A 12,809-nucleotide genomic window follows, 5' to 3' on the forward strand; every position below is an offset into this window, starting at 1 on the left:
AAGCGGTTTTTTTTAATCCTGGTTTTCTCTTCTTAAAGAGAAATCAAGGCCAAACACTTTTGTCTAGACAGCCGCCCGAACAAAGTAAAAAATCCCAAGGTAAAATGTACCCACGGCCACAAATTCACCGCAAAATTGAAGGGCAAAGGTTGATCTTTCATTTCGATTCTCTAGCTAGCCACACAATCTCAGCCCTGCGATCGAGGCCAGGCGGCTCAGTTCGTGTCCTCAGTGAAATGCTAAAACGATGGTAGACATCCGCGTCATTTTAACCACGACACAACGGCCGTTGAAATCGGCTTGGTAACCTCGTCAGGTTGGCAAACCAAGACTCGCGGAGGTACTAGACCCCAACTTGTCAACAAAACGTCTTGTTTCACTTTTAACTATCTCCATGGATATCTTGTAGAAAATCCCATACAAATCCTTATTAATCGATATGCAAATTGTGTTGGGCTGCCTGTGACTGAATAGACTTCAGTTTAGACTAGTGCTGCATAAAGAAGCGCTGTGCGTTTGGTTTTTGTAATGATTTTAGGAACCAGCATGCAGGACTTATCAAAAATGGTCCAAGTCTGCAAATTACTACGGAAGGAAAACTGAAGGAAAAGAACTGAGAGGAGTCAAAGACAAGAGATTATAAAACTGAGGTCAGTTTGGAATGGAGAGAAGGGGAGGGTAAGATGAAGCTTTCCGCCACCTTTCAATATGTGTTCGCTATTTTCGAAAACGTGACATGCTGTAAAACAACTTGCAATTACTGACACAATATAAGGGTCAGTACAAGTAGCCTGGCGTGACGACGAAGACTGCGTGATGGCTTGGCTTTAATGTGTCACTTGGAATCACGATGGTGTACGATTACTATTGCGAGTGGTTTCACTTTCAAAAGCAAAGAGCACGTAATTATTGTCTTTTCTGTTCGTTCGATATTATGGTAATGCTACAACTTATCCTTAAGTTTTAATGCCTTCATCGTAATCTGTTCACACAGAGGGCTGATAGCTTTATGAATTTAGTCTAATCATGTTGTGGTCACTTGAAGAAAATAGCGAAAGTTGATCATTAGCATCAACGGAGTCGAACGAATGGATCCACTCGATCCGAAGTCTCATGGTGGTCTCTGCCTAGAAACTTAATCATTTTCTTAATTTTAGCACCAAAAAAAATCGTTTATGTAGAGTTCAATTCTCTGAAGAATTCTCCCGTCTCAATGAACTTTGATTTGTGAGAGAGCTGATGCCAAGCGAAGTAGCTTTTCAGGATTAAGGGTTAAATTTGCTTGAGAAATATGATCTGATCCTACGATACACAAGTTAAATTATTCCACTCCTACGTTATTTTACCATATTACGGCAATAGATCGCGCACAATATTTCACGGTATTACACAGTGGCTAGAAAGGGCTCAAACTATTCACGCGATCTTTAATTTCTCTTCCGTTTTTTAGTCACTATTGTTTCAGCAACGAACCTCGAAACCCACTGTGAGAGATTTTTCAATGTTAATTAATTTTCGGCTGATTTTTTTCGATAATTCGGTGACAGATAATTTGGACTTTGAGAACAAAAGGATCGTATAAATGAGAGAGACCAGAGCGTGGGAGTGGGCCAGTGATAGACAGAGGGAGAGAAAGTTCATCGAAATGGAAGATCAACTTTCGGAACGCAGAGGACACGTTCGTTTCATTTACTACACCACAATAATTTTTTTTGGTCATCGAGAACAATTAACTTAAATGGTTTCGTTTGTCTTGTTTTCTTTTTAATTTTCACGCACACCTTTTGCGATCGGTACGATGCTCACATGACATCGTACGAAGTTTCAAAAACTAAAAGCCAAAAGACTAGAAAATGATACAACAGTGGAATGATAAACCCGTATTCAATGGTTTAATATATAACAGGAGCGGACATTTTGCTCTGTGCCTTTATTTTTGCGGCCAGCAAACCCTCGGATTCCGCGCTCCGATGCTCGGAGGGTGGAACTGAGAAGGTCTGACGTTCGATGCCTCATAGAAACTCAGAGTTTTTCCTTTGTCCCACGCTCGTGACAAGACGAAGAACATCTTTCTCCATTTCTTTACCGTACTCAAACTGACTATCTTCCTTATTCTATTTATATAATGTATCCTTTACCTTGGTTAACTTTCTTCCTTTTTCTCGTGTCTGGGCTTCGATCCGCAGGCTTATTTTACGGCCAGCGGCTGTCTGATAGAGCCCAGATATAAATTCAAATTCTTACGATGGGGAGTTGTCACTTGAGTTTTATGGCGATATGTCTATGGCCTTAATCAGGCTGGAGAATTTCTCTCTCTACATGATAGACATTTTGTGTTTTAACTAGGGAAAGTCGTGCTTTGGTATTCATTGCTTTTAAGACGGCTCCATAGAGTTTTAGCTTAATTATAATGCGCCCGTCGGCGTTATATTTTTATGGAGAATTTTAGATGTTTTCTGTCCTCAAGATCACTAAAATTTACTTAAATGTAACAAACAAGGGCCGGACTTATATTTTGGTATTGACATGGTGGATTCCGTTCTTGAGCTGAAACACTACAAGGGTATAGGCGCTTACCAGCGATGATTTGGGTTTAATTTTAATTTTCTACCTCTGATTTAGATTGGTTGTATGAATTTTTTATTTCATAAATTGTCAGTAGAAAGGGCGCAAATAATTAAAACATTCCACCAAAGGAAAAGCGATGAATCCCACTCGAAAAAGTTCTTTTCTTACTCCAAAAACATTTCGTCATAGAATAGAACTTCACCAAGAACGATATCTGGGCATGCGTTAACTTTCGAATCTGTCGCACGCGAAGGCACTGTTTCAAGCAATTGTTGTCCAATTGATTTGACATGATTACTTCGGACTGGCCAATGTTAAACACAAGCAAAACCATCTGTCATTCTAACTTTAAAGTTAACTAGGTACCTACCTTTCAGATAAAAACCCTATGGAGCCTCCTTTTCAAACCAGTTGAAACTAGATTTCGATCAAAAGACCAAGAGACTAAAAAAAAAAGTAAGTCCTTTTGGTGAAACCGTTGACAGTTTCCCTTTAATTTTAAATTTGATTTTGTTCCCCAATTTCTTGTTTATGACAAAAACTTACTAAAACAGAAATGATTATGAAATACAGGAGTAAGTCAAGCGAAACCAAATCCATCACGATGATTAACCTACTGGGATCGACGACAATTTTAGTGAGCTACCTGTATTTCTTGAGTAGAAAAAACTCTTAACCGCTTAAATCGAGCAGCTACAAACGGATCTAACACAGTTGAATTAAATCCTCAGATTGACGCTGTCTTTCATTTCATTCGATCAACGGGAAAGGTCGTGATGGACAACGTTGAAGAACAAGCCTGTGGTCTCTTTACTTTGGCAATAGTTGTAGCTGTTGTCACCTTCCTCGTAAAGACTTGTCGTGGCTCACAAGCCATGAAATTGGGTGAGGAGTGTTTGATTTTTCTCGGGACTAACGCACGGCTAAAAGAAGACCACTTTACTTGGTTATACCTTGCACTCAATGAGCTGATGTTTAAAGTGGCGTGCCAGGTGCCTGATTACACATCTGCAGAAAGGTATGCTAAGGAACTTCTACGTTCGCACCATGCCTCAGGTTACACAATTAGAGAAGGGGAACTAAGCTTTGAACTGGGACTGATATATCAGAGTCAAAATGAATTTGAAGAGGCAATACAATACTATCAGAAGGCAAGTGATATAACGAAAAGTACTGGAGACAAAAAAACAGAGGCACTGTGTTACAAGCGCATAGGATTTTTATTTCAATCGTTGTGTAAATATCACCAGGCCAAGAAGTATTACAGGAAAGCGCAGGCGCTCACTGTGTTAATTGGAGACAGATTTAGCGAATCTGTCACTTACGGAAACCTAGGTTCAGTCTTTCAGTCGCTTGGGGAATACGACAGAGCTGAGGAATATTACAAGAAAGTACTTGAAATAAGAAAGGAAATTAGTGATGTACATGGAGTAGCAACTGATTATAGAAACCTTGGCACACCGTTTCATTCCTTATGTAAATACAAGAAGGCTCAAAAATATGCCGAGAAAGCTCTTTCAATCAGCAAGGAAATTGGTGACATAAAGGGAGAGGCAGCTGTCTATGGAAACCTAGGAGTTTTGTTTCAATCGCAGGGTGAATACCAAAGGGCCAAAGAATACACCGAGAAAGCACTTTTCATCAGAAAGGCAATTGGCGACAGAAGGGGAGAAGCATCTGACTACGGCAACCTAGGAACATTGTTTCAGTCGCTAGGGCGATATAAAAAGGCTAAAGGATACACTGAGAGGGCACTTGCGATTAGAAAGGAGATTAGTGACAGAAAGGGAGAAGCAAGTGACTACGGAAACCTAGGAACATTGTTTCAGTCGCTAGGTCAATATAAAAAGGCTAAAGAGTACACCGAGAGAGCACTTGCAATCAGTAAAGAAATTGGCGACAGAAATGGAGAAGCTACTGCCGACGGAAACTTAGGAATATTACTTAAGTTGCAAGGTGAATACAAGAAGGCTAAAGAATACTTCGAGAAAGCGCTTAATATGATGAAGGAAATCGGCGACAAACAAGGAGAAGCAGTTAACGTCGGAAACTTAGGAGCATTGCTTCATTCGCTAGGTGAATTAAAAAAGCCTAACGTATACGTGGAGAAAGCACTAGCAATCCAACAGAAAATTGGCGATAGAAAGGGAGAATCAGCTGACTACGGAAACTTAGGACAATTTTTTCAGTCTCTAGGAGGATACAAAAAGGCTAAAGAATATACCGAGAAAGCACTTTCAATCAGAAAGGAGATTGGCGACAGATACGGAGAAGCAGCTGACTACGGAAACTTAGGAACATTTTTTAAGTCGCTCGGTGAAAACGAAAAGGCTAAAGAATACGCAAAGAAAGCACTTGCAATCAGTAAGGAGATTGGTGACAGAAAGGGAGAAGCAGCTCACTACGGAAACTTATGAACATTGTTCCATTTGCCAAGTGAATATAAAACGGCTCAAGAATTTATCGAGAAAGCACTTGCAATCAGAAAGGAAATTGGCGACAGAGCGGGAGAAGCAACTGAGTACGCAAACTTAGGAACAGTGTTTCATTCTCTAGGTGAGTGCGCAAAAGCTAAAGAATTCATCGAGAAAGCACTTGCAATCAGAAAGGAAATTGGCGACAGAGAGGGAGAAGCACGCGATTATGCAAGCTTAGGAAGATAGTTTCATACGCTTGGTGAATATGACAAGGCCGACGAATATTTCCTCAAGGCCCTCCCAATTTGCAAAGGCATAGGAGACAATATGAACGAGTTTCAAATATTTTGCGACCTCATAGTTTTGAAGCTGGCTCTGTTCAATCGTAAAGAAGCGTTCAGGTATCTTTATCAGTGTATTGAAAAATACGAAAAACTGCGAGACTTCATTAAGCACAACGATTGCTTCAAAATATCTTTTTTGGAAAAGCATGGTGTTTTTACTTATGAGATGCTCAGTAAAATACTTTGACACTGGGGATTCTAAATATGCTCTTTACGTCGAAGAACTCAGACGGGCAAGAGCTCTGGCGGACTTAATGGCTGCTCAATATTCTATTATGCGGCCCCAGTTCTCAGGCGATCTCCAATCATGGTGTGACATCCAGGATATCATTAAAAAGGAAGCCAGTTGTAACTGTCTTTACCTTTCGATTCATTATGAAGATGTACGGATTTGGATTCTCAAAACAAGCGGAGATATTCATTTCCTCAGACTGCAGACAATAGATTCGGATGATTTTGGAAATTCCGGGTCAGTTCCTAACCTGAAAGCTCTTTATTCGGAGAGTTTCCGCCACTTTGCCATTCTACCCGGAGATGTTTGCGAAGATCGCTCTTTAAATGACGAACGTCTTCTAAGATCATCTGACGATATCAACCGATCGCCTTTGGCACACAATAAAGCTGATGATATGGAAAAAGAGCTTCGTTGGTGCTACGAAACAATCGTCACTCCCGTGGCCGATTTATTGAAGGAGCCTGAAGTTATTATCGTCCCTGACAGCTGCATGTACCAAGTACCATTCGCAGCCTTGCTTAACGAAGGAGGATATTTGTTTGAAAAGTTCAGAATCCGTATCGTTCCTTCTTTGACGACCCTCAAGCTTATTAAGGACAGTCCTCCAAACTACCACAGTCAGAGTGGGGCTCTCATAGTGGGTGAACTTGAGGTGAGCAAAGTGATTTACAAGGGACAACCGATTATCCTCAAGCCATTACCAGGTGCAAGAAAAGAGGCTCAGATGATTGGAAGAATGCTTGGCGTTCCCCCATTGTTAGGGAAACATGCAACAAAGAAGGCGGTTATTGAACAGATCAAGTCAGTTGGGCTGATAAATTTTGCTGCTCATGGAGATCCCGAGAGAGGAGAAATCGCACTTTGCCCTGGTCGTACAACGAATGATATTCCACAAGAAGAAGAATACCTTCTGACGATGGCTGACGTACCTAAAGTTCAACTTCGAGCTAAACTGGTTGTTTTAAGCTGTTGTCACAGTGGACGCGGAGAGACTAAAGTCGAAGGAGTAATTGGAATCGCTCGGGCGTTCTTAGGATCCGGTGCTCGCTCGGTGTTAGTGGCACAGTGGGCCCTGGACGACGAATCAACAGAGCAGTTCATGAATCATTTCCACGAACACTTGTTTCGTGTTGAAAGTGCCAGCTAATCTCTTCACGAGGTCCGAAAGTGGATGAGAGATAATGGCTTTCCCGAAGTGAAGAAATGGGCTCCTTTCATGCAGATTTGCGATAATGTCACTTTGAGGTAGATAAGAGTGTAATGAGCCAAGTTTTCAATTAAGAAACCGAAGAAATGAACCTCAGATTGGCAACTTTGTATGACATGTTAGAAGGAAACAAGAATCAAATATATAAAACCACCAACGTTGTAGGAAGTCGGGAAGACTGACGGATTGGCTATTTTACTTGTTCAGTAACCTCTCCACAGAGTGTACAAGGAGACTTTGGAACGCATTTTATTAAATTAGGACGATTTGGAAAAGCCAAAAGTCTTACGACACAAAATACAAATTCGTTAGTCTTCTCACACGCCCACCCTCATTTAATTCATTTTATGGAGCAAAGAAAGGAAGCTGGTTTCGGTTAAAAAAAGGATTTGTGTTGTGTATCCCATACAGTTCTCAATGTCTTCTAATATTGTTAAAAAAAAGACCAACGAGACAAAAAGAAGAGGGAGTCTTAATTTCAAAGCGAGCTGCGCGACAATATCTATAGTTCACAGCAACTAAATCTGGCATAACCGTGACAGCAAAAATTCCAGGAAGTAACATATTAAATTACTTAACAATTAATTTACTGTTTTTCTTATATTCAGCTGTAAATTTTCCCTTTCAGGAAAGAAGACATAATATGCAAGGTTCAAAACTGATTAGGAAATCCTTAGAGCCTGAGTGAAGCTGACTTCTTTGAAGATCCTCATCTTTGTCTCTACTGTATGAAACGGAACTTTTCGTGTGATATAACACAGGTATATTTTGCAGTTGAGCAGTAAATAGAATTTTGGGCTTCCTCCTTAGCAGAAAGGCATGCCCCTCATTTAGATATTAGGAATAGTTTTCGTTAGAAGCCGTCCATTATATTTACAGCCCGATCAATCAATATTTTTGAAGAACGAATTATCTTTTGAATAGACGTCTAACGAAAAGGTTATCGTTGTGATTATGAGCCGCTAACTTTCTTTAGCCTTTCTTACAAAGAAAAAAGTCATTCATATGGATGTTTGGGATACTGATTTTTCAGTAAATGTTTTCATTCTTTAAACAAAAGGTCTTCACAAAGTATCAGACTTATAAAGGCTGGAACGCCCTTTGGAACTGATATGTCGAAAAGGGCTCATTTATTTATTCAGTCAGTTATTGGAGACTTTGGAAAACTTCAGAAGTTAACCCCAGTCATATATATCAATCATGGGGCAAAAAATGCGGTCGAGGATACTTCTCTCTTGGCAGCTGCTCTTGTCATTCATTATTAATTTTATAGTCGAATGTGAGTGTTAAAACCAATCACGATTAAGACGTCGAATTTTTTGTTTTTTCAGGTAAGTCTTGGCACCTGACAACTATGTTATGCTTAATTTTTTTCCGAAAGTAATTTTGGCTCGGCATGATCTACGTTCAAATTTTCAAGTACTACTTTTAATTTACTGAAAACCTGACAACTCTTTTGTTGTCATGATCATAACATGCATTACATCCATCTCGCAGATGAATGAGTTACTTTCGAAGTTTGTCATCTTAATTCTGACGATCAGTTTTCAGTCCAGTGGGGAAAATCTTAATCGTCAAGATTCTCGATCGAGTTTCGCAAACTTTGTTGAAAAGCCTTTCTCGAAGCTGACGGCTCCGATCTTGGCTTCGTTGAAGTCGTCAACTCTCGATGAATGTGTTTTCGAATGTCTGGCTAACAAGCAATGCTTCTCCATAAACTTCGCGACAGATTCGGGAGCTGATGACATGTACGAGTGTGAGTTATTATAAAAATTGTGGGACGTTAAAGAACCCACACACTCTTCGAAAAGAGTAGGGCACGTAGTGCCCGGTGTTGTAGTCTATCTTTGTGTAGTGTCTAATGTGTAGTGTCTAATGTGTAGTGTCTAATGTGTAGTGTCTAATGTGTAGTGTCTAATGTGTAGTGTCTAATGTGTAGTGTCTAATGTGTAGTGTCTAATGTGTAGTGTCTAATGTGTAGTGTCTAATGTGTAGTGTCTAATGTGTAGTGTCTAATGTGTAGTGTCTAATGTGTAGTGTCTAATCTAGGGTGAGTTGGGGAGGGAAGGTGAAATCAATACATGGACTGAAGTGGCTGCATAATGCGCCTGATGAATTCTGACGTCCGATCTCACCTTAACTGATTGTAAAGCGCGACTGATTATCTATATAGTAGTTTGCGCTATATAAATGTTAAATTGTTGTTGTTGTTGTTGTTGTTATTGAACGCTGATATTTTTAACCAAACGGATAAGTTTGCTGCCAGCGGAGAGTTTCATTACTACCAGAACAAACTTGGTTCAAACTTAATGTTCATGCAGAAACTGCTATGCTGTAAATTTGAAGTACGTAGTTCTCGATCGCAACCTTGCTACACAAGCTGCTAAGGCTTAAATTCTATAAATAGAAATAAAGATATTCCATTGGTGTTATGTTGAAATTAGCACTGTTCTGACAGACCGAATATCTTTCCATTTTATTTCATTTTGAATTAGTCGCAATGTTTGAAGAAACAGAAAAACGACTTCTCGAAATAAAATTCCTCAATTAAACCAAACATCAACACTTTCTTGGCTTTTTAAATTCAGACACCTAGACTCTAGCAGAGAGAAATTCACAAATTAGTTGCAAGTACACTTTTTTTGTAACGGAAACATACGGCTTGCATCGATGAAAAATTCAGTAGTTTTTTGTTTTTCATTCGAGCGTTCTCATTGACCAAACGTCTCGAAATAAAATTCCTCAATTAAACCAAACATCAACATTTTCTTGGCTTTTTAAATTCAGACACTGAGACTCCAGCAGAGAGAAATTCACAAATTATTTGCAAGTACACTTTTTTTGGAACGGAAACATACGGCTTGCATCGATGAAAAATTCAGTAATTTTTGTTTTTCATTCGAGCCTTCTCATGACCCAAACGTATTATTCAACAAGAATTGAGACCGAGAAAATAAAATCTGATATTCTCTTGATAACACCTATTAGTAAGTGAAGTCACGATAAGAAACAAACTCAAAACAAACTCGAGTAGATACAAATAAACACTGTGTTCTCTTTGCACTGATCCATTTTGCCGATGGCTCACCGATCGAATTAGGTTTTTCAAGTAATCAATTTGTAATCACACGTTTTCAAATACAATTTCCAGTTTTTGAAAAATTATTTAAGTCAGTGATATTTGTCACAAAGGTGCAGAAAATTGATAAACTTGGAACGAATTAAAGGGAAGGTAAAATCAGCAACTGAAGCCGAGGGTGTTTTGGCAAACGATACCATTATGAATATGCGGCTTTAAAAGTTTCTCACCATTCACAAGGGAGTTGTTATTTTCTATGTTGTGCAGAGTCCTTGCAAGGAGCATCCTTGTAAAAATGGCGGGTCCTGCTTCCCGACTTTCAACGAGGAGGAATACATCTGCAAATGTGCCTCTGGATACAGCGGAAAACACTGTGAGATGGGTGAGTTACCCAGCCTACAGCATTTAAAAGACGTTTTTTTTACATCGCTTTTGCAAAAAATCTGCTTTGTTAACCCGGTTCCCTTAAGATGAAGGATGAATGATGCCCCTGTTATCTCCCTTAGATGCGATATAACATAGGGGATACGCCCAACCCCTCTCCCCCAACCTTCCTCAAAGCATTTAAAGACTCCAGTGAGTGATGCAAAATAAAAGTGAATAGAGTAAAAAATGACCTAACCATTTAACCCCTAAAGAGTGACCAACATCTAATTTCTCCTGACAATATCAGCCCCGAATCACATGTTGACGTTGTGAGAATAAAGGAAATCATCGGCAACCAAAGAGGCTCTTGATTGTTAAACAAATTCTCCTTGTCAGCACCTTGGGAAATGTATAGAGAATGGTATGGAGAATTTGGTTACGATATTAGGGTGGAAAGGGTTCAATTACAAAGATGGAATATGAAACATGAAACTAACCCCTTCAAAATGAATTAAGCAATACTGAACCATAAAAATTTCCGAATGGTTCATTCTGCTTTAACACTGATGTCAAAAGCTTTTTCGACAGGTCACCTTTTAATCTGCGAGGGTGAATCAGGCCAATTGAGATGCAAAAATGAAGGAAAGATAAAAGTTCTGTCTGCAAACTATGGGAGGCTTGACTCTCACTCGTGTCTTCACCAATTGATTGGTAACACCAACTGCCGCTCAGGGAACTCTCTTGCTCGAGTACAGCAAATCTGTCAAAGTAGCTCCACTTGTGAGCTGGAAGCGACTAATGCGTTTTTTGGCGGTGATCCATGCCGGCGAATACATAAGTATCTATTTGTTGAATATCAATGCCAATAAAACTTCACATTCAGAAAATTTAAGGGTAACCTAAGAGAATTAAAACAGACTATCCCAAGTCGTTACCTGAGGTCTCTCCCTTCCCCGACCAAAGGGGTATACTACTACTGTCCTAGTAAAGACTTTAGACGAGTGCTCGGTGATATTCACACGGCAAAAAAACCGTCGTTCTCTGTTAATTTTACGAAATGGTGAATGTCTGAGAAATTCAACATTAAACTAACGTTTTCCGATATCTGTAAACTGCGGCAAATTCACTGCCCACCCTCAGTAAAACTCCGGAAAAACATGAAGTTCGCCTCAAGTTATCCAGCACCAGGAAAACTCCAATTATTATACCTGTTTTCCTGAACATTTTACTATGATTTTCCCGTGCGCGCGAACGCAGCATTTTCCAAGCGTTTTCCCACAAAATAACCAACTGTGAATGCCATGAAAACATGATGTTTGTCAATTGTTTTCCTGCTCCACGAAAACGCTAATGTATAGCTTGTTTTCCTGAACATTTTACTATGATTTTCCCGTGCGCGCGAACGCAGCATTTTCCAAGCGTTTTCCCACAAAATAACCAACTGTGAATGCCATGAAAACATGATGTTTGTCAATTGTTTTCCTGCTCCACGAAAACGCTAATGTATAGCTTGTTTTCCTGAACATTTTACTATGATTTTCCCGTGCGCGCGAACGCAGCATTTTCCAAGCGTTTTCCCACAAAATAACCAACTGTGAATGCCATGAAAACATGATGTTTGTCAATTGTTTTCCTGCTCCACGAAAACGCTAGTGTCTACCTCGTTTTCCTAAACGTTATTCTATAATTTTCCCGAGCGCGCGAACGCTGAGTTTTTCGAGCGTTTACCTGCAGAATTGCGAACAGTAAATGCCATAAAAACAAGAAGTTCGCCGATTGTTTTCCTGCTCCACAAAGACGCTAGCGCTAGCTTGACTTCCTGAACGTTTCCTCTAGTTTTCCCGAGCTTACGATCGCTGCATTTTCCAAGCGTATTCCTAGAGAATTACTAATAGCATGAAAACATGATCTTCGTCGATTTTCTTTCCTGCCCCATGAAAACGCTAGTGTATAGCTTGTTCAACCAAAAGTCTTTCTCTAATTTTCCCGAGCAAGCGAACGATGCTGTTCTCTCAGAATTATTCATGACCGTGTTTAAGCAATAAAGATCATTGTTGTTCGTCTCTTGCTTTCATGCTCTATCAAACACTTGTAAACAGCTTACATTGTTTTCCTGTAATATTTCGTTACCCCCACCGACGCAGCCCCAAACAGTTTCTTTAGAAACTATCAGCCTTTATTCATTTGCTTTCCTGTAGCTTTTGTAGTTTTCGTAAGGAAAAGAGCGCTGCAATTTCCAAGCGTTTCATTGTTCACACAGAATTACTAACGGTTAACGTCAAGAAAACATGACCTTCGTCTATTGTTTTCTTACTCAAAGGGAAACGCTGAAGTAGAGCTCGTTTTCTAGTGCATAGCGGATTTGGTCCCCTCGCGGATTTAAATCCCCCGGTGCAAGTCCGCCAACAGATGTAAACACCCCTTCGCAGATTTAAACTTTCCCACCAAACTTCCCTTTAAGCGTTGTTTGTATCATATAGCCCTAATCCCAATCCTAACCCTAATCCTAAACCCTAGCCCTAAGCCCTAGACCTTAACCTTCAGCGCTTTCGCCCATAAATGTAAGGAACGATGTTTTCACTAGGTTTTGTTG

General features: G+C 39.9%; 1 pseudogene across 1 annotated transcript in view; it reads left to right on the forward strand.

The window, feature by feature from the left end:
- LOC148729557 (uncharacterized) overlaps positions 1–11,134 on the forward strand; it is a 33,052-nt pseudogene extending 21,918 nt beyond the window's left edge. Inside the window, exons 5-7 of the transcript XR_015989115.1 lie at positions 3,788–7,532; positions 10,118–10,232; positions 10,805–11,134. The product of XR_015989115.1 is annotated as an uncharacterized LOC148729557 (transcript). The remainder of the gene's footprint in view (positions 1–3,787; positions 7,533–10,117; positions 10,233–10,804) is intronic.
- Positions 11,135–12,809: the final 1,675 nt, after the last annotated feature.

The sequence above is a fragment of the Stylophora pistillata genome, chromosome 6 (assembly GCF_964205215.1).
Source record: "Stylophora pistillata chromosome 6, jaStyPist1.2, whole genome shotgun sequence".
NCBI classification, from domain to species: Eukaryota; Metazoa; Cnidaria; class Anthozoa; order Scleractinia; family Pocilloporidae; genus Stylophora; species Stylophora pistillata.